The sequence below is a fragment of the Crinia signifera genome, chromosome 11, assembly GCF_055691185.1.
Source record: "Crinia signifera chromosome 11, ASM5569118v1, whole genome shotgun sequence".
Classification (NCBI taxonomy): domain Eukaryota; kingdom Metazoa; phylum Chordata; class Amphibia; order Anura; family Myobatrachidae; genus Crinia; species Crinia signifera.
This window is the reverse complement of record NC_139227.1, coordinates 70,596,337-70,618,459: the sequence shown is the minus strand read 5'-3', so window position 1 is coordinate 70,618,459 and position 22,123 is coordinate 70,596,337. Positions and strand designations below refer to the sequence as shown.

The following is a 22,123-nucleotide window of genomic DNA, read 5'->3' as shown; positions in this document are numbered from 1 at the left end:
ATTGACCCTCCCCAGCCCCGCCCCTTGATCCGTCTTTTTTTTTTTACATTTGCTTCAAATCTATTCTTGATTTCGCACACAATAATACCAAATACACGTTACGTCACACACTGTAATGCCCATAATAAGTTATGCCACACACTGATGCCCATTATATATGATGGCACACACCCTGATGGCCATTACACGTTATGCCATGAGTGGACAATTTGAAAATAAAAATTGGGATAAAATGGACAGTGCGCGCCGGAGGCGCGCCCAAAAAATTTGCCCCATAATGCCTATTACACGTCACACATCCATATTACACCACATGCCATAGTGCTTATTGCACATTATGCCAGGGCTCAACAATTTTTCATAAAAGAAGGACAACAGTGACAGTGCGCACCAGAGGCCATAATGCCCATTAGGAGTTATGCCAGGTCTCAACAATTTTTTAAAACTAATCAGAACAGGGATAGTGGGCATCTCTTCACCTTGCTCTAGTGGTAGTGGCAGTGCGGTTCCCTGACATTGTATAGTCCGGGAACGCCACCCGTCCGGACTCCGGACATCTGGCTTAATTACTGGACTGTCCGGAGTAATCCCAGACGGGTGGTAACCCTATTTGCAGGGTGTCCGGCGCCCTCCTGCAAACCATAAAATTTGCGCCCCTTCACATTGCCATTGCAACAAGCTGCAGCCTGATTGTGGGAGCATATGCAACATGTGATCCTATGGAGGATCTCGGGTGCATGTACATGTATGCATGCACCATCTCAGTGCTGTGTCCGCAAAATGTTGCAGGCACTAAAGGTGCCCATGAATGCTGCGAGAATCGCATATGTTATGGGCTAGATCGCATCACACGGCATGCATGCAATGTGTGTGCGATGCGATCCGAAAGCAGTACAAAAACTATGTGCAGCACATACTTTTTGTACTGTGTGATGCGATGCCCGCGGGAGCGAAGATCGCATCGCATGCTGCTATTGCAGCGTGTATGGCCACCTTTAGGCACATAACCCAGCCCAATATTTAAAAAGTATCAAAATTAATATAAAAAAAATCTACAATTATTAAAACATTTGTTATAATCATGTATAATAAAAGACTCACAGTTATTTTGCTGTTTAACTCTTGTGCAGTCCCTCCCCTTCTATCTGTATAAACAGGACGCTGAGGATGCCATTACAACCCTCTTGTGACTGAGGGGGAATGGAGGGGAGAGAAGGAGGAGATGGAAGAAGAGGGGAGGAGATAGAGGGGGCGGAGTTTTGAGGACTGGCAGTGGCACTGGCACAGCACACTGAGAAGACGGAAGGAAGGGCGGCTCTGCTGCCTGTTCATCATTTGATTGACAGCTGACAGGCGCAGGGAGCAATGGGTAGGGGCGGATCTGGACATGACATGTCATCCAGGCATTCACAGACAGTGCTACATGCCTCAGCGCAAGTGTCTGTGAGGAAGAGGGGGCAGGTCACAAGAGGAGGACAGCGTGTGCGCGGTGCAGGGAGCTGCTCAGCCTCTCCATACTGCCGCCCGCTGTCAGACAGGCACTGCGGGCGGCTTGCAGACTGTGTGCACTCACGGTGCAGGGAGCAGCTCTTTATACTGCCGCCTGCGGGCGCCGTGTAGGAGGCAGTGACAGTGAGGGCTGAGTTAGCTTTAGCAGAGCAGGGAGGGAGACAGCGCCTTTTCAGCATGGCGCCTCCCTGCTTTGCAGCAGCTGCTGAGTGGGTAGCGCCGGCCCTGCCTATTTGTAAGGGAGCTACACAACCCAGGAATTTCAGAAAGGTTGAATTAGTGGTTTTCAACAGTAGGTACAAAAAGCAATACTGCTAAGAAATATAGTACATTTAATGACTCAAGCGGGCCGAGTATCTGAATGTCACTCTGCCATCTCATCTTGGATGTCTTCTCGCCAACTCAAACTCAATATTTCCAAAATGGAAATACTTTCCCACCAGCCAAGAACCGTTACCATCCTGATATCTCCATCACTGTTGACAACTCGACAATCTACCCTACCCCACAAGCTCGTTGCCTAGGGGTCATCCTCGACTCTGAACTGTCCTTTTTCCCCCACATTCAATCTGTCTCCAAATCATGTTACATGCATCTAAAAAACATATCCAAAATACGACCCTATCTCACACAAGACACTACTAAATCTCTTATCCATGCACTCATTATATCCCGCATTGATTATTGCAATAGTCTCCTAACTGGTCTTCCCAAGAACAGACTCTCACCACTGCAATCCATTTTAATTGCTGCTGCTAGGCTGATCTTCCTTGTAAGACGCTCATCGTCTGCTGTTCCACTCTGCCAGTCCCTCCATTGGTTGCCAGTATCTTACTGTATTCAATATAAAACACTTCTACTCGCATATAAAGCTATTAACCATACTGCACCAGAATATATCGCTTTACTTATCACAAAATATCTCCCATCTCGCTCTCTCCACTCTTCACAAGATCTGTGTCTCTCTTCTGCACGGATCACTTGCTCCCATTCACTATTACAGGACTTTCATCGGGCTCCTCCCACCCTATGGAATGTCGTTCCACGCACAATAAGACTCTCCACTAGCCTCCAAACTTTCAAGCGTTCCCTGAAAACTCACCTATTCAGGTAAGCCTATCATATTTAAGTACCACAAGCATAACCCTCTGAGGCACTTATGTATTATATAGCTTTTCTTCTGAACTTGCAACTTGGTGGAACTGCTATGCTATTACTGGTGCCTGTCCTTGTGTTTCCCTCCTATGTCCCTAAAGATTGTAAGCTTGCAGCAGGGCTCTCCTACCTCCAAGTCTGTCTGTTGTTACCCAGTTTGTTTTATCACTGTTTACTATTGTAAAGCGCAACAGAATCTGCTGCGCTATATAAGAAACTGTAAATAAATAAATAATAAATAAATTAGATATTATACATTGTGAAACCAAATTTGTGATGTGTATCACAGGATATGTCTCAGCAAAGTACTGTGTATATATAGATAACTTGCTTTGTAGGGAGACATACACCCAATATACTGTATGCAGTACGGTGCTTAGTTAAGTAATAGAAAAATATTTCTTATAGTTAAGGACTTATCGAAAACAGTAAAAATCTATTGATTAATTATAAGTCATTGTGCTACTTATGTTTAAAAAGAAAACTTAAAAGCAGCTCAAATTTGAACCTAGGAAGTTATAGACCTATCAACTTAAAAATTATATTTTTATTGTTAAGTATAATATTTGGAATATTATAGAAAACTAGTTGAAAGCCCCTTAAAATGACGGCTTCTGCAATGTACTTTCACTTTGAGCTGTGACAGTTCTTAGCCCACACACTCTCCATCCCAATCCGCAGTTCCTATCTGCTCCTACCTCCAGTCTCTGTCTTCACAGCTCCCTCTTTCCATTTCCAGCAGATCAATGTCCCTGCAAAAAATGTTTTCACTTTCTGTCATGACATCTTTTAGCACACAAAAAGAGGATTTGAATTTGGTCTGCCGAGTGGCCACTAGTGGTCAGTGGTGGTACTTCTCCTCGTTGATGTGAGGAGTAGTTAACCTTTTCTTATAGATAGATAGATAGACCTGATCATGCAAAGCCATTCTAATTACTTTCCTCAAAGCGAGGTAAACTGATAGTGTAGTTGTGCACTGTATGCCACAAGTATTTGATGCTATTATACATAATACAATATTAGGCTAGAGGACAACTAGCTAGAAAGGATTGAAGACCTTATTCTGGTTGATTTGCAAGGCTGCGAATCCACAGCCTTGCGAGTCCACCAGACGCCGCCCTGCAAATTCCGATATGCATGCCCCTCCCTCACACGCAGCGTTTGTACTCAGGGGCTGCGAATGGATGTTTGCAAATGTATTAAAAATGAAAAACAAAGAAATCACAGTGCATGTCAGACACAAACCAAGCATGAAGTCAAAGGAAATATCTGTAGACTTCCGAGACAGGATTATCTTGAGACACAAACCTGGGTAAGGGTAAAGAAAAATATCTGCTGCTTTGAAGGTCCCAATGAGTACAGTGGCCTATATCATTTGTAAAAGGAAGAAATTTGGAACCAAGTTGAGTTGGCCGGCCATCTAAACTAAGTGATCCATGGAGAATGGTCCTAGTCAGGGAGGTGACCAAGAACCGGATGGTCTCTCTGAAAGAGCTAAAGCATTCCTCTGTGGTGACACGAGAACCTTCCAGAGGGACAACCATCTCTGCAGCACTTCACCAATCACGCCTGTATGGTAATGTGGCCAGGCGGAAGCCACTCCTTAGTAAAAGCACATGGCAGCCTGCCTGGAGTTTACCAAAATGCACCTGAAGGACTTTGAGACCATGAGAAACAAAATTCTCTGCCTGATGAGACAAAGAAGAAAAACCAGTCCAAAACCATCCCTATAGTGAAGCATGGTGGTGGCATCAGCGGCGTAAATATAGCACCACAGTCCCCGCCACTGTGGGGGGCGCTGTGCATGTGGGGGCGCCGGGGGCTGCGGTGCTATAGTTAACGGTACTCTTTACCTAGCACAGCGCCCACGATTTTGATCGTGGGCAACGCAGGTAAAAAAATTGCGGGCATCGCGGGCATTGAATGCACTAAAAATCGGGTGCGACGCGATGCCCGCGATTTCCCATAGGGAACAATGTTAAATGTCTCAATTGACCCGATTTTCATGTTCAATGCCTCAATTGACCCGATTTTTCCATAGGAAACAATGTTAAATGGCCCACAGAGGCCAAATAGCCACCCTGAAGTGTGAAATGGCCCCCACAATTGTTAACGCCACCCCACGATCAACGTCAACCCGAAGCGTGGTGAGCGCAGCGAGCCCGCGAGGGGCGGGGGTACGCGTCCTACGACCTTTTCATACCCCCACTATCCACGTCGGAGTGGAGTTGAGAATAGAATAGTGTGGCGAGCGCAGCGAGCCACCGAGCCCGAAGCGTGGCGAGGGGACGCGGATAACTTCACAGGTAAACGCGTCCCTTCGCGGGCTTCACAGGTATCCGCGTCCACTCGCCACGCTTCGGGCTCGGTGGCTCGCTGCGCTCGCCACACTATTCTATTCTCAACTCCACGCCGACGTGGATAGTGGGGGTATGAAAAGGTCGTAGGACGCGTACCGCTGCCGCTCGCCACGCTTCGGGTTCACGTTGATCGTGGGGTGGCGTTAACAATTGTGGGGGCCATTTCACACTTCAGGGTGCCTATATTTGGCCTCTGTGGGCCATTAAACAATTGAGGCATTGAACATGAAAATCGGGTCAATTGAGACATTTAACATTGTTCCCTATGGGAAATCGCGGGCATCGCGTCGGTCGCGTCGCACCCGATTTTTTAGTGCATTCAATGCCCGCGATGGGCGCCGTGATAAGTAAAGAGTACCTAGTTAACCCCCCCCCAATCCCCCGCAGACTTACCTATCTTGCTGGTCCCGGCGGCTCCGTTCTTCTGCTGAGGACCACCACAAAATGGCCGCCCCCATATAGCACACAGTTCTCTGAAACTGTCTGCTGTATGGGGGCGGCCATTTTCTGGTGGTCCTCAGCAGAAGAACGGAGCCGCCGGGACCATAGCGATAGGTAAGGCTGTGGGGGATTGAGGGGGGGTTTGCATGGGCGGCGTGGTAGGGGTGCTTGGCGGGGCGGCGGCGGGGGGGGGGGGGGCGCCCAAAACGTAGCTACGCCACTGGGTGGCATCATGCTGTAGGGATGTTTTTTAGTGGCAAGAACTGGGAGACTAGTCAGGATAGAGGAAATATGAATTCAGCAATGTACAGAGGCAGCCTTGATAAAAAAAAAATATGCTCCAGAGCGCTGTTGACCTCAGACTAGGACGACAGATCATTTAAGCAGGACAAAGACTAAACTATAAACTATACTTAAATATGGCATATGGGGAATGGAGGATTTCATTTGTTAAATAAAATAAAAATAAAACATTTTTATTAACACCACAAATAAATACACGTACAATAAAATTATAACATTTAAGTCTTGATATATACAGAGTTGAGTCATAAGGAGCCAGCCTGCTAGGCTTTTGATATGAATAATGTATAAGTATATCCAAGGTGAGTATAATGATCTGTGTATTGAGACTGTCATAGCCAGAATTGTGAAGAGGACATGCACTAAATTTAGAAGAAATATGGTTTCCATAGTCTGACCACCCTTACTATAGACAAAAGCTCTTCACAGTAAGGGTGGTCAGACTATGGAAGCCTCTGTGATGAAAAAAATCTATAATCGACCTCTCTGGAAATTAATTTAGCTTCCTTTGGAACAACACAAATTAACACAGAGCTCACTAACTTGATGAACTTTGAAATCACCAGTTTGTTGGGTACAGCATAACCGAGGCCTGAATTGAGTCTCCCAATTCTAGCAACAGTAAGTTCCTTACCCTGCTCCTTGACTTACCCTACCAGTCTGTAGTTCTATAGTAATGTTTTGCTATTATGCTTTTTGTCAACTGTTTATTGTACTTATGCACTGTTGTTTTTATACTGTGCCCTCGTACCACCCTGTCAACACTTAATCTCTTATATATTTGGCTACATCTGTCACTCAAAGTGTGTCTGGAGCTGTAACGCTGGGTTGTGGACTTCCATCTTAATTTATGATTGTCATCACCTGTTTTAAACAGGGTAATTGATAAGAAAGGTGTTTAAGCACAGGTGATGGTAATCCATAAATTAAGAAGTCCAGAAACAGAGCAATGTGTCCCTCCTGGAGAGGGTCATGTTGGGAGGTATGCACCTCCCTCCCTCCCCCCCCCCCCCCCCCCATTCACGGCATCCCCACGATTAAATGGCACATGCAAAACACTGACATGGCTATGGTCGACAATGAAAAAGGTTGACAAGATTTATTTTTCACTTTTTCAATGTTTTCATATTCATTCTCATGTGTCGACATGGACACCGATGAAGTGCCACACTTATGTCAACATTTACATGTGTTGAACTTTCTGTGTTGATTTTTTTCTTGTGGCGATTCGCGGCACCCCCCGCGACCCCCCTCCCGCGATTTGCAGCACACCCCCCGCAATTCGCGGCCCCACCCCGTGACACCCCCCTCCTGTGATTCGCGGCACCCCGCGACCCCCCCTCCCATGATTCGCGCCAACCCCCCAGGCCCCCCTCCCGCGGTTCACGGTGCCCCCCACGACCCCCCCTACCGCGATTCCCCACCCCTGACCCCCCCTCCTGTCATTGCGGCAACCCCCCGCCCCAGCGACCCACCCTCTCGCGATTCACTGCAACCCCCCGCGCCCCCCCCTCCCACAATTCGCGGCACCCACCCCCCCCCCCGCGACCCCCCCTCCCGCAATTCACGGCATCCACCCACGACCCCTTCTCCCGTGATTCGCGGACACTCCTCACCTCCTCCCACCCCCGCACGCGATTCACGGCAACCCCAGGATTAAATGGCACATGCAAAACACTGGTACGGCTATGGTCGACAATGAAAAAGGTTGACATGAGTTATTGAAGATTTATTTTTCTTTTTTGGAATGTTTTCATATTCATTCTCATGTGTCGACATGGACACCGATGAAGTGCCACACTTATGTCAACATTTACATGTGTTGAACTTTCTGTGTTGATTTTTTCTTGTAGCAATTTTTTTTCCAGTGACAACTATGAACTATGTGCACGACAACCTACACATCATCAACCAATTCTTTGTATAATATATAACACCTGTTCTGTTTTACTGTAGGTGTTTTAAGTCAGACCTTTTACTGCTACTATTACTGTTTATGTAAATGCATTCTGAATGACAGCAACATCCTACCATCCTTCTACAAGAATATATAACCAACTAGGTGATTCATCGCTCCCCGTGCCCCCCCTTCCCGCAATTCACGGACCCCCCGCGCACCCCCCTCCCGCGATTTGCAACCCCCCTCGCGCAATTCACGCCCCCTCCCACGCTTTGCGGACCCTCTCCCGCGATTCGCCGACACCTGCGCCCCCCCTCCCTTGATTCACGGCACCCCGCGCCCCTCCCGCAATTCACGGCACCCCTAAGCCCCTCTTTAGTCCCCCATATACTCACACACCCCTATCACTACCCAGCTTCCTGCTCTCCTGAACCGTAACTTCCACCACTGGGGAGTCGCTGACACTGTTTTGCCCACATGCCCCTATCATGCCTCATAGCCCAGCCTCCTGCTCTCATGCACCCGAACTCCCACCCAGTAGGAGGAGACACTGACTAAGGGCCACCATCCTGTACTGCCACGCTGGACCCTCACCCACTGGCAGAAGCTGCACAGTATCTACCACCCTACTCTTTAGTCCCCCTTATGCCCACACACCCCTATCACTACCCAGCCTCCTGTTTTCCTGTGTCGTGACCTCCGCCAGTGGGGAGCCGCTGACTCAGAAACACCCTACTATACTATTGCACACACACACCTAAACAACATGCACACACAGCCCCCCCCACACCCACAAATGTCACTGTACCATCCACACTATCAATGTACATCTTACTCTGTAACCGCTTTTTAATTAAACAAAACAATACACACCCCCTTCCACATCATATGCTCTCTATTTAACACATTTCACCTATAACTCAAGTTGCAATACAGGCCATCTTTCATACAATTCTAACCATCTTTCTCATATGCAAATGTTCACAAATTAAGGGGGCGCAGCCCCTTACGACGGTGTGAAGAGCGCCCGTAGGGCGCGATGAATCACCTAGTAGTACAATACATACAAATACTAGATAGATAGATAGATAGATAGATAGATAGATAGAGGCTGAAATAAAGTCAAAATAATTGCATTCCCAATTAAGAATCTTTAAAGCCATGATCACACAAACTTTTGCTTAATAGTTTAAGCTAAGGCCACATAGATAATTTGCGTGCTATAGGTAATTCCCATTGGATTACATAAAGTTGCATTTCATTAATCCCAAATATTCTACGTTTAGATTATCCGATACTTTTGGAGTGTGACAACAGTTCTTTAGAATGTTTAGAATGGTCTGTGGGAATGATGACTGTGGCTGTGATCTGAGTCTGTAGTGTGTAACAAGTCCCATGTAATACAATGGACGTGTGAGTAAAGCCAGCACAATGTGCCTGCACACTTATTGTGGAAATGCATTCTGGTCTGATAGTGAATGTTGCATGACTACATCTACAATGCTCGATGCTATGTTGGCTTGACATGTGTCAATCTGAAATATACATCCTTGAATTAACCACAAGCAGACATATACTCATAGCCTGGTGGCACAGTGGTGATAATTACTGTCTTACAGGCTTGGAACCATGGATTCAATGTATTGAGTATGTTCTCAGTGGGGTTTATTTACTAAAATGGGATTTCTACTGAAGATGGGATGTTTCTATGGGAAACCAATTAGAATCTATTATCTTCTAGAAGGTGCTGCATAAATAATAAGTAAATTCTGATTGGTTGCCCATAGCAACATCCCATCTTCAATAGAACTCTCATATTAGTAAATAATCGCTAATGTGTCTTCATGGTGGTAATCCATAGAAGCGTAATAAACAGGTTATAAACTGTGACCCTGTCAGAGAAAGAGTGCAAGAACTAATTTCATACTTACTGTACCTACATTTCTAGTATCGCCACAGGGAGGAGGCAGCCAGGTGGGAGGAGCTTGTGAAGTGGCACTCTGATTGCATTATCAGGGCCTCGCCCCTGCTCTATAAAACACCAATTCCTGGCCTTATAATGGAGGAAGCCTGGCCACAATGGCTACATGAATCCTGTCATCAAGCTGCCAGGACTGTACAGAGGGTTAGTCAGAAATCAATGGACTGGGCATAGCCCATACAATCCAGGACAGTAACTAAATTTGTCCAATTTGTTATTGCAATAAATTAGCACTGTCCTTACCTTAGCCTACCCTGTCAGTGTATGAGAGAGGGGTAAAGGCAATGGACTAACTGAGCTTATTTTCTAGTAAAAAACACAGATGTATCGGTGGTATTATATAAGTCACTTACTTAAGATACTTTATTGGTGATACCCCTGCATTGCTGTTCTTCCAGTCTAGCATCTCCCATTTCCCAATTTCTACTCATTATCAAATATTTGATTCATTGTTAACGACGGTCACATTATTTAAAAAAAAATAAAAAAACAGAATCTCCCTAAAAAAAACTTTTATCATATCTGGAAGCCTCAGGCAACCATGAGTCTATATTTGGTCATACTGGCCTGTTTTGCAAAACTTTACAATACTGCAAACTATTGTTCTTGGTAAACATAAGAGAACATTATTATTAATATTATTATTAATAATAATAATCATAATAATAATAATAATAAAAGCTTTATTGTCATTAAACAAAACAGAAATTAATTGTTAAACCTAATTCAATGTGCAACACTGAAAATGCTAAAAGAGCTATTTCTGATACAAGACAGGACATTGGGGTTTATTCTAGTTCATTCTTTCTGACAAAATCCTTCTTAGATGGACAAAACCATGTGCACTGCAGGGGGGCAGATGTAACATGTGCAGATAGAATTAGATTTAGGTGAGTTATTTTGTTTCTGTGCAGGGAAAATATGGACTGCTTTATTTTACACTGCAATATAGATCTCACTTTGAAGAAAAACCCCACCCAAATCTAATTCTCTCTGCACAAGTTACATCTGCCCCACCTGCAGTGTACATGGTTTTGTCCATCTAAGAAGGATTTTGTCAGAAAGAATGAACTAGAATAACCCCCATTGATTGCAGTTCAGCATACGAACTGATGACAGAAAAAACTGTCATGCAGTCGAATGGTAGGAGACATTAAGGGCCAGATGTACTAAGCTTGAAAAGTGATACAATTTAAAGTGTTAAACAACCAGCCAAACAGCTCATAACTGCCATGCCACATGCTGTGTTTGAAAAATGACAGGTAGGAGTTGATTGGAGGTTTATCACTCTCCATTTTATTGAGGCTTAGTACATCTCGCCCTAACTCTCTAAGGGTCAGATGTATCAAGCTTCAAAAAACCAATCAGCTCCTACCTGACATTTTTCAAATGTGACATGGCAGGTAGGAGCTGATTGGCTGGCTGTTATCACTCTTCATTTTATCACTTTTTGAAGCTTGATACATCTGGTCCTCAACCTCTTGTTTGATAGTAATTTTACATAGAGCCCCCAATGTGGTTAATCCTATCTTAGAAGACTTTTATTGAACTGTAGACCCTTCAGCTGATAATAGTAGTACTTAGGAGTAGGACGTTTCAAAAGTTTATGGAATTTTTTGGTGTCACATATTGACAGCTTGCTCACCGTGAGCTGGGTGCTGTCCTTAGAGTTGGCACCTGCGCTCCTTCTGTCTGGGCCGGCATTGTGTTTCCAGGGTGCATTCCTGTGTGACATTCCACTCTGGTGGCTGAAATACAATGCTGGCAGGGCAGGCTGGGTGCATTCCATAAAAGGGATCTTCACTTGGCAGCCCTTGCCAGGTGATTGGTTCTACTAAATAAGCTTCACTTTGTGAACTTGTAACTGGTTTGTTTCGAGTTTTGGGCTGGATTTTTGACCTCTTCCTTCACTAGACTCTTTGATATTTGATCCTGGATATTTGCTTTGCCTTCTTCAAAATGAAACATGCTAGATATGTGTGCATTGATCCTAGACTGGACCTTGGCCTCTGACCATTATGATGCATTGCTATTGTTCTTCCTTTGTGTGTTCCTTTAAAACATTAGCAGAATGTACTTAAATCTGTATCTGTACTTAGATCCTGGACTGTGTCTGACTAGTAGCTGTGTCTGCACTCAGTGCCCCAGTGGCGGTGCACATGTGCAGTCGTCTGGAAGAGCACTGGTAAGTGTCACTGCTACTTCTGATCATGGAATCGCTGCTTTCAGAGTAGAGTAGGGTAATGGTGAGTTGCTCTATTAGGTGTCCACGACCACAACTCACAATCCGTTCCACGATGGTGAATAGTCCCCATCATAATTAAATAATAAGGGTAAAAACAAATCCCTGTCACAAATAATACTTTTATTTCAAAGAATTGGAAATATATATGTGTACATGTAACACCTTTACACATGTGGATTTTGGTGACAGTGTCTGGTATGGTCATATACCAGACACTGTTGTAATTTGCTTTTTGAAATTTGATATAATAAACAAAATATGGCCAATCCAACGTTTGTTTTCTGTCCAGCACTGTGTAGTATTATACTATAAAGTCTCACAACTGAGTGTAGACACTGCCATAAATAATTCAGGGGAATATGTATCAAGTGGTCCCTGAAAACTCTCCTCTTCAGGCAAGTCTGTCATATTTAAGTTCCACACGCATAACCCTCTGAGGCACTTATGTATTATATAGCTTCCCTTCTGGACCTTCAAGCTATGCAATTACTGGTGCCTGCCCTTGTGTTTCCCTCCTATGTCCCTATAGATAGTAACCTTGCAGCAGGGCTCTCCTACTGTACCTCCAAGTCTGTCTGTTGTTACCCAGTTTGTTTTATCTCTGTATACATTTGTAAATCTGCTGAGCTACATAACAAACTGTAAATAAATAAAATAAATAAATAGATGAAGTGGAGAGAGATAAACTACCAACCAACCACCGCCTGCTATATTACAGACTGTATTAAGCCTTAAATAGAGATAAACTTGAGGATAATAAAGAGTGATAAAGGCCCGCTGCTCGGCTCCTAACTTTCATTTCCAAACACAGGCTGTAACATGGCAGTTACGAGCTGATTGGCTGGTTCTTTATCACTCTTAATCATCCTCCACTTTATCACTTGTTAAAGATTAATACATCTGGCCCACAGTCTGTAATACGGCAGGTGGTGGTTGGTTGGTACTTTGGGGGCGATTCAGTCCCGTTCAGAGCGGAACGAATTGGGTCCCCTGGCCGATGGTGGGGGTCTGCACATACATGAAAATGCGCATGTTCCAACATACTTGTACAACATACTTGCCGACTTTGGCATACTCCTTTCTGGGAGAAGCCCGAAAAGGAGTGAAAGGGGGCGGGTAGAGGCTTCGTTTTGGGGGCGGGGCACGGGTGATGTCATCAAGCCCATGACGGGCTGAAGCCTCAATTTGCGGGTCCGTGGTTGGGGGGAAGGGCTAAAAATGCTGCGAAATGCCGCGAATTGCGTCATTTAGCCCCGCCCCGCGGACCCGCGAAAGTCATAGTTTTTAGACCGCGGGGAGAGGGGGAGCCGGGGCTGTAGGTATATGCGGGAGACTTGCCCCCCTTCCCGGGGGACCGGGAGGGGGACCCGATTTGCGGGACCCTCCCGGCCATTCCGGGAGGGTAGGCAAGTATGCTGTACAAACACCTTCGGTGAGTATCATAATCACAGAGGCATTCGGTCAGTGAGGGGAGGAAAGGGTGCTGTCACAGGGGAACACCCAGCCTTTTATGGGCGTGTCCATGCCTTCTCGGGGCAGGTGCCTGACTTCACATGATGCTAGTGCCCGCCCCAAATTCATCCATCTCCGGGCAAGATAAATGTCAGTCAAAACTGACTGTTATCTGCACATGGGGGAAAAAAAACAGCCGCATGTGAGGGTATTTGTAAGTATACACATCCCTTTAATTGGAAATGCTTGGATTCGCCGGGCGGGGGTCATTCGGCCGGGCAGCAGGCAGCGTTTACCTGTTCGCTAGTCTGCAATCATTCACAGCTCTGATACATTTGTCTCACATTCTTATAGAAATCATAAATAAAACATGACACTTCTCTAACAAACATTTCCACAACTCTACTATCTGTACACCAGTTAATACAAAGGGAATAGGCCACTGTCACACACAATTAACTAATAGCTAGTGCCTGCTGAACTGAGTTCTGATCTCTGCAGATAGGTGCATTCACAGTAGGTACTCCGGTCAGTACAAATGATACTTTGGGAATTCTTTACGCATTTCCCGGCCTTGTGCTCTCAACAGCATCCTCAGAAAAATCAGGAGTAAGCTTCCTTATCTGTGCCATACTAACCAACCTGCCATATAATATAGTGCTTACTATAAATAAGGATTGGAACTGTGCCACTTACTAACATCTAATATACTACAATCTGCCGCTTTGCTTAGAAAAAGGCTTTGTAAAAAAAAAATATCCATTATCAAAGGGAAGTTTGGTTGTAGACTTGGACGAGCGTGGAGTAGCAGGTTTAAAATAAGATTTTTTCACACACAGTATGAAACGCAATAGACTGAAATAGCGTTGTTAGCATAATAAAGCAGATGGAGGTAAAGCACCAACCAATGAGCTCCTAACTGCCACGTTACAGGCTTTTTTTGAAATATGACCATTAGGAGCTGGTTGGTTTGTACTGGTGGTATGTCCATCCACTTTATCTCAAAGACGTAGTCCCCATAATCTGCCTTTTTAATTGTTCTCCTCTGCTCAACTGTTTTTTACTTACAAGTCAATAATGGTTAAAATATATTTTCTTTTTGCATGTGTAAAAATCATTCGATCCTTACTGGTTATTAGTAGTTTACTTTCAAAAGTTTATTTCTGTGGGAATAGGGTGGCCAATCCCGGGATCGGGATCGGCGGGATCCCGGGATTTGGCCCCCAAAACGCCGGGATTTCAATCCCGGGATTGGAGTTTCCAATCCCGGGATTTTCGGGATTAGACTGCGCATGCGCAGTCTAATGCCGGGCAGCGTCTGAGCACTCGCTCAGCCGCTGCCCGGATACTCCCATACCCGGCAGAGCAACCCTGCGCAGCGTGACCTCTCAGCGTGACGAGAGGTCACGCTGCGCAGGCAGGCAGGCAGAGATGAAGCCGCCCGTCCACCTAGCCAGCCCACCCAGCAAGCAAGCAACTCCGCATTATGAAGTCGCCCGCCCAGCCAGCCAGCCGACCCAGCAACCCGGCTCCCGAAGTAGGAAGCTGCCCACCCGGTATCCCGGCTCCCACCCTGCCGCCGGCCGGATGAAGCTGCCCACCCGGCATCCCGGCTCCCACCCATCAACCCGGCCGCCCCTGCAAATGTAAGTAAATGCGGGGCGGCCAGGGCATTTTTTTATTAGGAAAGCCAATCCCGGGATCCCGGGAATCCCGGGATTGAGCATTTTTCAATCCCGAATCCCGGGATTGAAAAAATGCCCCGGGATTGGCTTCCCTATGTGGGAACCTGCTTTACTGCAGTACATTCATAGGAATGTCAAACATCATTGGCCATTTAATGATGAATTGCTGTATGCACACACTGCACTCTCTTTGTGTTGTGTTATGTGCTGTGTAAATCACTGTGGTCATTTGCTCTTGTAAACAAATATACTGTGTTTGTTTAGACAAATTAAGCGATTATTACTGCTTGTGCACAATGTATTAATGGGTATCAGTTTTCTGATCTGCAGTTACAGTAGGTACATACATGAATGGATTAGGCAAACACAGGTTTTGCATATAATGGCTGAATAAGGTGTTTATTTCATGAAACTCGCATACATCACGCCCATTGGGGTTATTCAGACCTGTTCACAGCCCTGCGATTTCCCAAGGCAGATGATTATCGTTCGACTTTGCATGCGCACGTATTGTAGTAGGCATGCGTGAGCGCAAACATCGACAAAATTTGAGAGCTGTGTACGGGGGAAGGAAGGAAGGTAGCCACCTCCTGCCTTGTACCACACACTATAGGGCTGGGTTGGGCCTAAAAAATGCCCCTACCATTTAAAGCACACAGGCTCACATGGGGGAGAAAAGTGAGAGAATGGATAGGGGGAGAATGCTGAGAGGAGGGATAGGGGGAGAATGCTGAGAGGAGGGATAGGGGGAGAATGCTGAGAGGAGGGATAGGGGGAGAATGCTGAGAGGAGGGATAGGGGGAGAAAACTGAGAAGAGGGATAGGGGGAGAAGAGTGAGAGGAAGGATAGGGGGAGAAAACAGAGAAGGAGGATAGGGGGAGAAGAGTGAGAGGAGGGATAGGGGAAGAAGAGTGAGAGGAGGGATAGGGGAAGAAGAGTGAGAGGAGGGATAGGGGAAGAAGAGTGAGAGGAGGGATAGGGGGAGAAGAGTGAGAGGAGGGATAGGGGGAGAAGAGTGAGCGGAGGGATAGGTGGAGAAGAGTGAGAAGATAGGGGCAGATGACTAAGAAGAGAGATAGGGGGAGAAAAGTGAGGTGAGGGATAGGGGAAGAGGAGGGATAGGGGGAGAAGAGTGAGAAGAGGGATAGGGAGAGATGACTTAGAAGAGCGATAGGGGGAGAAGAGGGATAGGGGGAGAAGAGTGAGAGGAGGGATAGGGGGAGAAGACTTAGAAGAGAGATAGGGGGAGAAGAGTGAAATGAGGGATAGGGGGAGTAGAGTAAGAGGAGGGATAGGGGTAGAAGAATTAGAGGAGGGATAGGGGGAGGAGAGTGAGAGGAGGGGTAGGGGGAGAAGAGTGAGCGGAGGGATAGGGGGAGAAGAGTGAGCGGAGGGATAGGGGGAGAAGAATGAGAGGAGGGATAGGGGAGAAGAGTGAAAGGAGGGATAGGGGGAGAAGAGTGAGCAGAGGGATAGGGGTAGAAGAGTGAGAGGAGGGATAGGGGGAGAAGAGTGAGAGGAGGGATAGGGGGAGAAGAGTGAGAGAAGGGATAGGGGTAGAAGAATTAGAGGAGGGATAGGGGGATAAGAGTGAGAGGAGGGATACTGAGATGTGTGAGAGGAGGAATAGGGGCCAGGGTTGGGCATGAGAGAGGTGAAACAGGTGCAGGTGTGAGAGAAAGAGGGGGGAATCACAGAGAGAGAGAGAGAGAGAGAGGGGAATGAGAGAGAGAGAGAGAGAGAGGGGAATCACAGAGAGAGAGAGAGAGAGAGAGAGAGAGGGGGAATCAAAGAGAGAGAAAGGAATCACAAAGAGAGAGAGATAGAGAGAGACAGGGATCGCAGAGAGAGAGAGGAATCAGAGAGAGAGAGAGACAGGGATCACAGACAGGCAGGGAGAGAGAGAGAGAGAAAGAGGGAACGCAGAGAGAGAAAGAGAGGGAGGGGGAACACAGAGAGAGGGAGAGAGGAAAGGCAGAGGGATAGGGAATGCAGAGAGATAGAGAGGGAATGCAGAGAGAGAGAAAACACAGGGAGAGGTAACGCAGAGAGAGTGAGAGAGAGAGAGAGGGGGAACGCAGAATGAGAGGGGCAGGCAGAGACAGGGGAACGCAGAGAGAAAGAGGGGGGTTCACAGAGAGAGGGGGAGTAACAAGTAACATCTGCCCCACCTGCAGTGCACATGGTTTTGTCCATCTGAGAAGGATTTTGTCAGAAAGAGTGAACTAGAATAAGGCACAAAGAGAGAGAGAAAGAGAGAATATCCCTGATTCATTCTCTCCCCAAAATTCTTAGTGTTACTGTTAACGTGCACGCCGAAGGTGCACTACGGAAAGCGGGCATGGCCACATGGGATAAGGGGCGTGGTCATGGGAAATAGGGGCGTATCAGGCACAGAGGGGTGAGTAGGGTACACAGTGGGGAGAGTGAGTGCACAGGGAGGAGAGTGGGGGCACAGGGAGGACAGTGAGACCACAGAGGGGAGAGTAGGTGACACAGTGGGGCCACAGAGGAGAGAGGGGAGCCACATGGGGGAGAGTGGGGACACAGGAAGCAAAGCAGGGGACACAGGGAGCAGAGTGTGGATACGGTCTGCATGAGGCCATCCTTTACTAATTTAGCATTTCCATGTATGAAATTCCAATGTGCTGTCACAGTCTGTGTCTTTGGAGTGGATACATTTATCACCTTACCAAACATGTAGTTGACATATGTTTGGGGTCTCTTACCATCACTGAGCTGATGATGGGGTCCCTCAGACTGTTGTGATTTCTTTCCTGGGCCTGGCCTTCTCTGGGCACTGGGTGGCTCCTCTTCACTGGTAGCAGCAAAGACCAATGCGGCCATGACGCAGTTGTACTATCAATGCCCAGAGGGGACTGGGGGAGCTAGGGCAATGGTAGCCGGAATGTGCACACTAATTAGCACTGCGCACTCGCCACATCTATGTGGGAGGCGCAGGGGTGGAGAGAGAGCACGCTGGGGCCACGCGCAGCGGACAGGCACAGCCGGGAACATCTGTTATGCCGTGTATGATGCTGGTCACACTGCTCACTAAGCTGCAGCATGATTGACATGCTGTGGCCGTTTGGGGGGCAGGGAAGGTGAAGGCACAGATAGTACCGAGGCGAGGTGGCTGGTGCTCTTCAGGAGCAGTAGCGGATCAGAGAAGCCATGAGGGCTTCTTTCTTTCTTCATGAAGAGGTATTGGCATGTTGCACATTAACTTGCCAATGGCGCACATGTACATTAGGACTCCTGGGAGAGAAGAAGGAGAATCATCTACAGACAGCGCTCTGGATATACCCCAAAATTGTATTGTGTTACAAAGATAAGGAGGTCTACTAAGCTAGCAGTGAGAACACTGGTGATTTGACTCGATTTTGACTGCATGCAGTCATGATCTAGTCAGGCTATAGCCTCGCGGAGGACTGCGCATGACTGCTGCCCTGGGGTATACACACAGAGCGATCCATGCTTAATTTCTAAGTGATCTAGTCAGATCGCTTGGAATTAGGCCAAAATCACTAGGGTGTGTATGGGCCTTAATGATGCGCCTCTCAGATGTAACCGGACACGTCTACTCTGCTTATAGTTGCCACATTCACAATCTCCCTGACATGTTTTTTCACAAATAGATAAGTACGGTTTTATTGCATTTGGAGTTTATTGCAAAGGCATAACATTTATTATCCTCTATATAGTGCTGAGTGAGAAGAAAATAAATATCACTTTGGCCAGAGGTCCCCCTAAGACAGGAGGCACTGACCCCTGGGCCCACACTGACTCTGGCGCTGGTCCATTTATGGAACTAGACACGCCTTTTAGGTGGAGCATGACATGCCCCCTCAATGGGGCACCACGCAAAACTATAATCTCTCTGAAACTAGTTTTCAAAAGTAGGCAAGTATGTTGCCCAATAACCAAGAGACCAGTATTAATAGCAAAAAGTGTTTCCCCACAAATTATACCCTACATTTCTGTATAATTTTTGGTAAATTTTCAGCAGTGAGACTATTTTAAGTGTACAGGTTCTGTGAGTCATTTAGCACGGTGTGATTTGGTTAAACAGGAAGATCTGTGCCAAGTACACTCTCATTACCTGAAAAACACGGCCTGTGACTTCTTGTTTCTTCAGTCTTGATCCATATGTGGAAAGGCTGTAGGGGAAATACAGAAATTGGCTTGTAAAGACAATTCCAGAATCTTGCTGCTACAGTGACTTTTTATGTATTAATTTCTGTCCATGTAATGAAAACAGCTAGATAATCTTCCTCAGGGATATTTGCTACATATGGATGTCAGCTGTTGATCTCTGTCATTGGAGCAGCTACCAGATCGGTGCTAATTTTCCATTGAATGTTGCCAAATATTCACTTCCTCCGCACTTAAAAAAGTCTCTTATATTAAAATCACAACGACACGGGTGTGCCCTTTCACACAGAAAAAGGACCCGTGTTATTCACAAAATTACCGGGTGGAACTGCTTCACCCGGGAATTTTGTTTTCTGTCTGAAAGGGGTATAACGGACTTTTTAAATTATGTATACATATTTATTACATATCTTGTTCATTTACACTCTATTCAAGATAGAATACGGTAATGTCCAGTGGATATTTTGCAGTTACCGGTACATTTCAGGCTGACCGTACTATCACAAGTATCCAAGCACCTCCCCCAAACATGTGCTGCCCCTAGGCACGTGTCTCATGTGCCTATGGGAAGTTCAGCACTGATAGCGCCTAGACACTCCTGAGAGCTTACATTGAGTCATTGGGAATGCATTAAAAAAAAGGAAACTTTATCACCGTCTTTAACAGCAATAGAAGTTATAGGAGGCATAATGTATAACACAAGTTATTATGTCACTGCAATTGCCTTTCCTGCTATTAATTTCTCCAATTTCAACTTTAGGTTAACAGTTCTAAGAGGATGTGTCTCATTATACAGTGACACAGTTAATAATAGAGACTGCTCCTCTGTATATGTCTCATTCTGACTGCTGTTATTGTGCCTTTTTCAAATAAATAAATAAAGGGTATTTGTTATTTTTGTCTTTTACTGTTGAGGTGCCCACAAATGGTGCGACAGGGCAGTTCGATGAGATGCGCGCTCCCGTGCACATCCCATCGCACAGCACATAAAGTCTCTGCAGCCTGTGCTTTTAGTACTAGATTGCATCATATCTTGTACAAAAACCACAGTGCTGTAACACATTGTATGCTTGTTGTACTAGATGCTATGCAATCTAGTACAAAGAGCAGGGAGTTAATCGCACTGTGTATGGGCAACTTAAGTCAACAGGCCTTCACTATGTAACTATGGGCTCAATTCAGACCTGATCGCTGGGCTACGAATTTTCAGAGCTCAGCAATCAAGTATATGCCGCCACATGGATGCACTCAATTATTATGTCCGTCAGGCTTTCCAAGAACTAATAGAAAATGTTCAGGAATTCTTGAATTGCTAAAAAAAATGGGTACTTGTGTAGTTTCACGGCGCCAGCTCTACGCTAAGTTTGAATCCAACGTTATCAGTGTAGCTCCGGCAGCAGCGCTACGCTAAGTTTGTTTGAAGCTACGTTATCAGTGTAGTCCAACGGCTGCCTTACTTCTGTAGTTAATTTGAAGCTACGTTATCAGCGTAGCTCAAAGGCTGCCTTACTCACAGCGGCAGCTTGAACTACGTTGTCAGCATAGTGACTCTGCGGCAGCCCTACGGTGACAGGTCATTGTGGCACTTGTAGTTCCACAGAGAAATAGCAGCCCGGCACACCGCTAACAAAGGGGGCATCTAAAGTAGACACCGCGGCAAACCGCTAACAAACACTAAAAGTACAACGCCGGCAGGGTCCTCAAAATTTAGATGCTAACAAAGGGTTCATCTTAATTTAGACAGCGTCTAAAGCCATGTCGACCTACACCCATGTCGACCTTTCCCCATGTCAACCTAATGGTGTCGACCAATGCTTGTCGACCAACTTCTTGTAGACCAAATGATCCCAACCCGTCTATAGTACAGGCTGTTTCAAACATTTAAATAAGATAAGGTCAGGAAAAGATTAAACGGTACTTATATGTTAGTTGGGCACCCACTATAGTTAGTACGCTCATACCCCCACTATCCATGTCGGCATGGAGTTGTTTTTATATAGTGTGGCGAGTGCAGCGAGCCACCGAGCCTGAAGTGTGGCGAGCGGCCACGGAAAACTAAGCAAATAGCTTAGTGGGCGCCCAACTAGCATATAAGTACCGATTAAACATATACTTAAATAAATAAATTAAATAAATACACAAACATAATACAACCAGTACTGCACTTTCTAAGCTCACAATCTCCTACTTCAAAGCGGCTTTGAGGATGGCTTTGCATAGCATTGTGCTATGGAAAGCTGTCCACCCCTGCTGACAGCGCAGGGCAGGGGGAAAACCGCTCAGTCTGTATGTACTGCGCGGCTTTCCCCCCAGCGATGACAACGATCATTGCTGTCCATACACGCTGGGCAAAAATGCCCAGTGTGTATTAGAGATGAGCGGGTCCGGATCCCCGAGATCCGACAGATCCGAATATCGGGTATCCGGGTCAGATCCGAGCCGGCTCGGGAGTTCCCGCCTGAATTCCGGACCAATAACGAGGCCGAACGTCATCATCGCGCTGTCGGATTCTCGTGGGAGCGGGATCTTATAAAAAACGCACGTGCGCCCCGCCATCTTCACTCCAATCTTGGAGAGGGTGGTTGGGAAGCTCCGTGTGCTCCGTGCTGTGCTCTGTGCCATGTGCTCCGTGACCTGACCTGTGCCCTCACTGCCCTGTGCTGTGCTCCGTGCTGTGCTGTGCTCCGTGACCTGCCCTGTGCCCTCACTGCCCTGTGTTGTAGACTTGAGAGTCAGTGACTGTTTATAGGCCTGAGCCCTGTAGTGTGATTTAACTAACTAGGTGCTGCAGTGCTCACACGCAGGGGCTGCAGTGTCCACTGTCCAGGGGCTGTCCTGTGGCCCGTGCCCTGTTGTGATTTATTTAGCCCTAAGCCCTGTGTTGTGATTTATTTAGCCCTGAACCCTGTGTTTTTTGTGATTTAACTAACTAACTC

At 46.4% G+C, this 22,123-nt stretch overlaps 1 long non-coding RNA gene across 1 annotated transcript in view; it reads right to left on the bottom strand.

Moving 5' to 3' along the window:
* The window catches only part of LOC146045247 (uncharacterized), a 41,555-nt gene that overhangs the window by 9,202 nt on the left and 10,230 nt on the right, over positions 1 to 22,123 (bottom strand). The window contains exon 2 of the long non-coding RNA XR_014465393.1: positions 19,135 to 19,192. This is a non-coding gene — a long non-coding RNA (uncharacterized LOC146045247). The remainder of the gene's footprint in view (positions 1 to 19,134; positions 19,193 to 22,123) is intronic.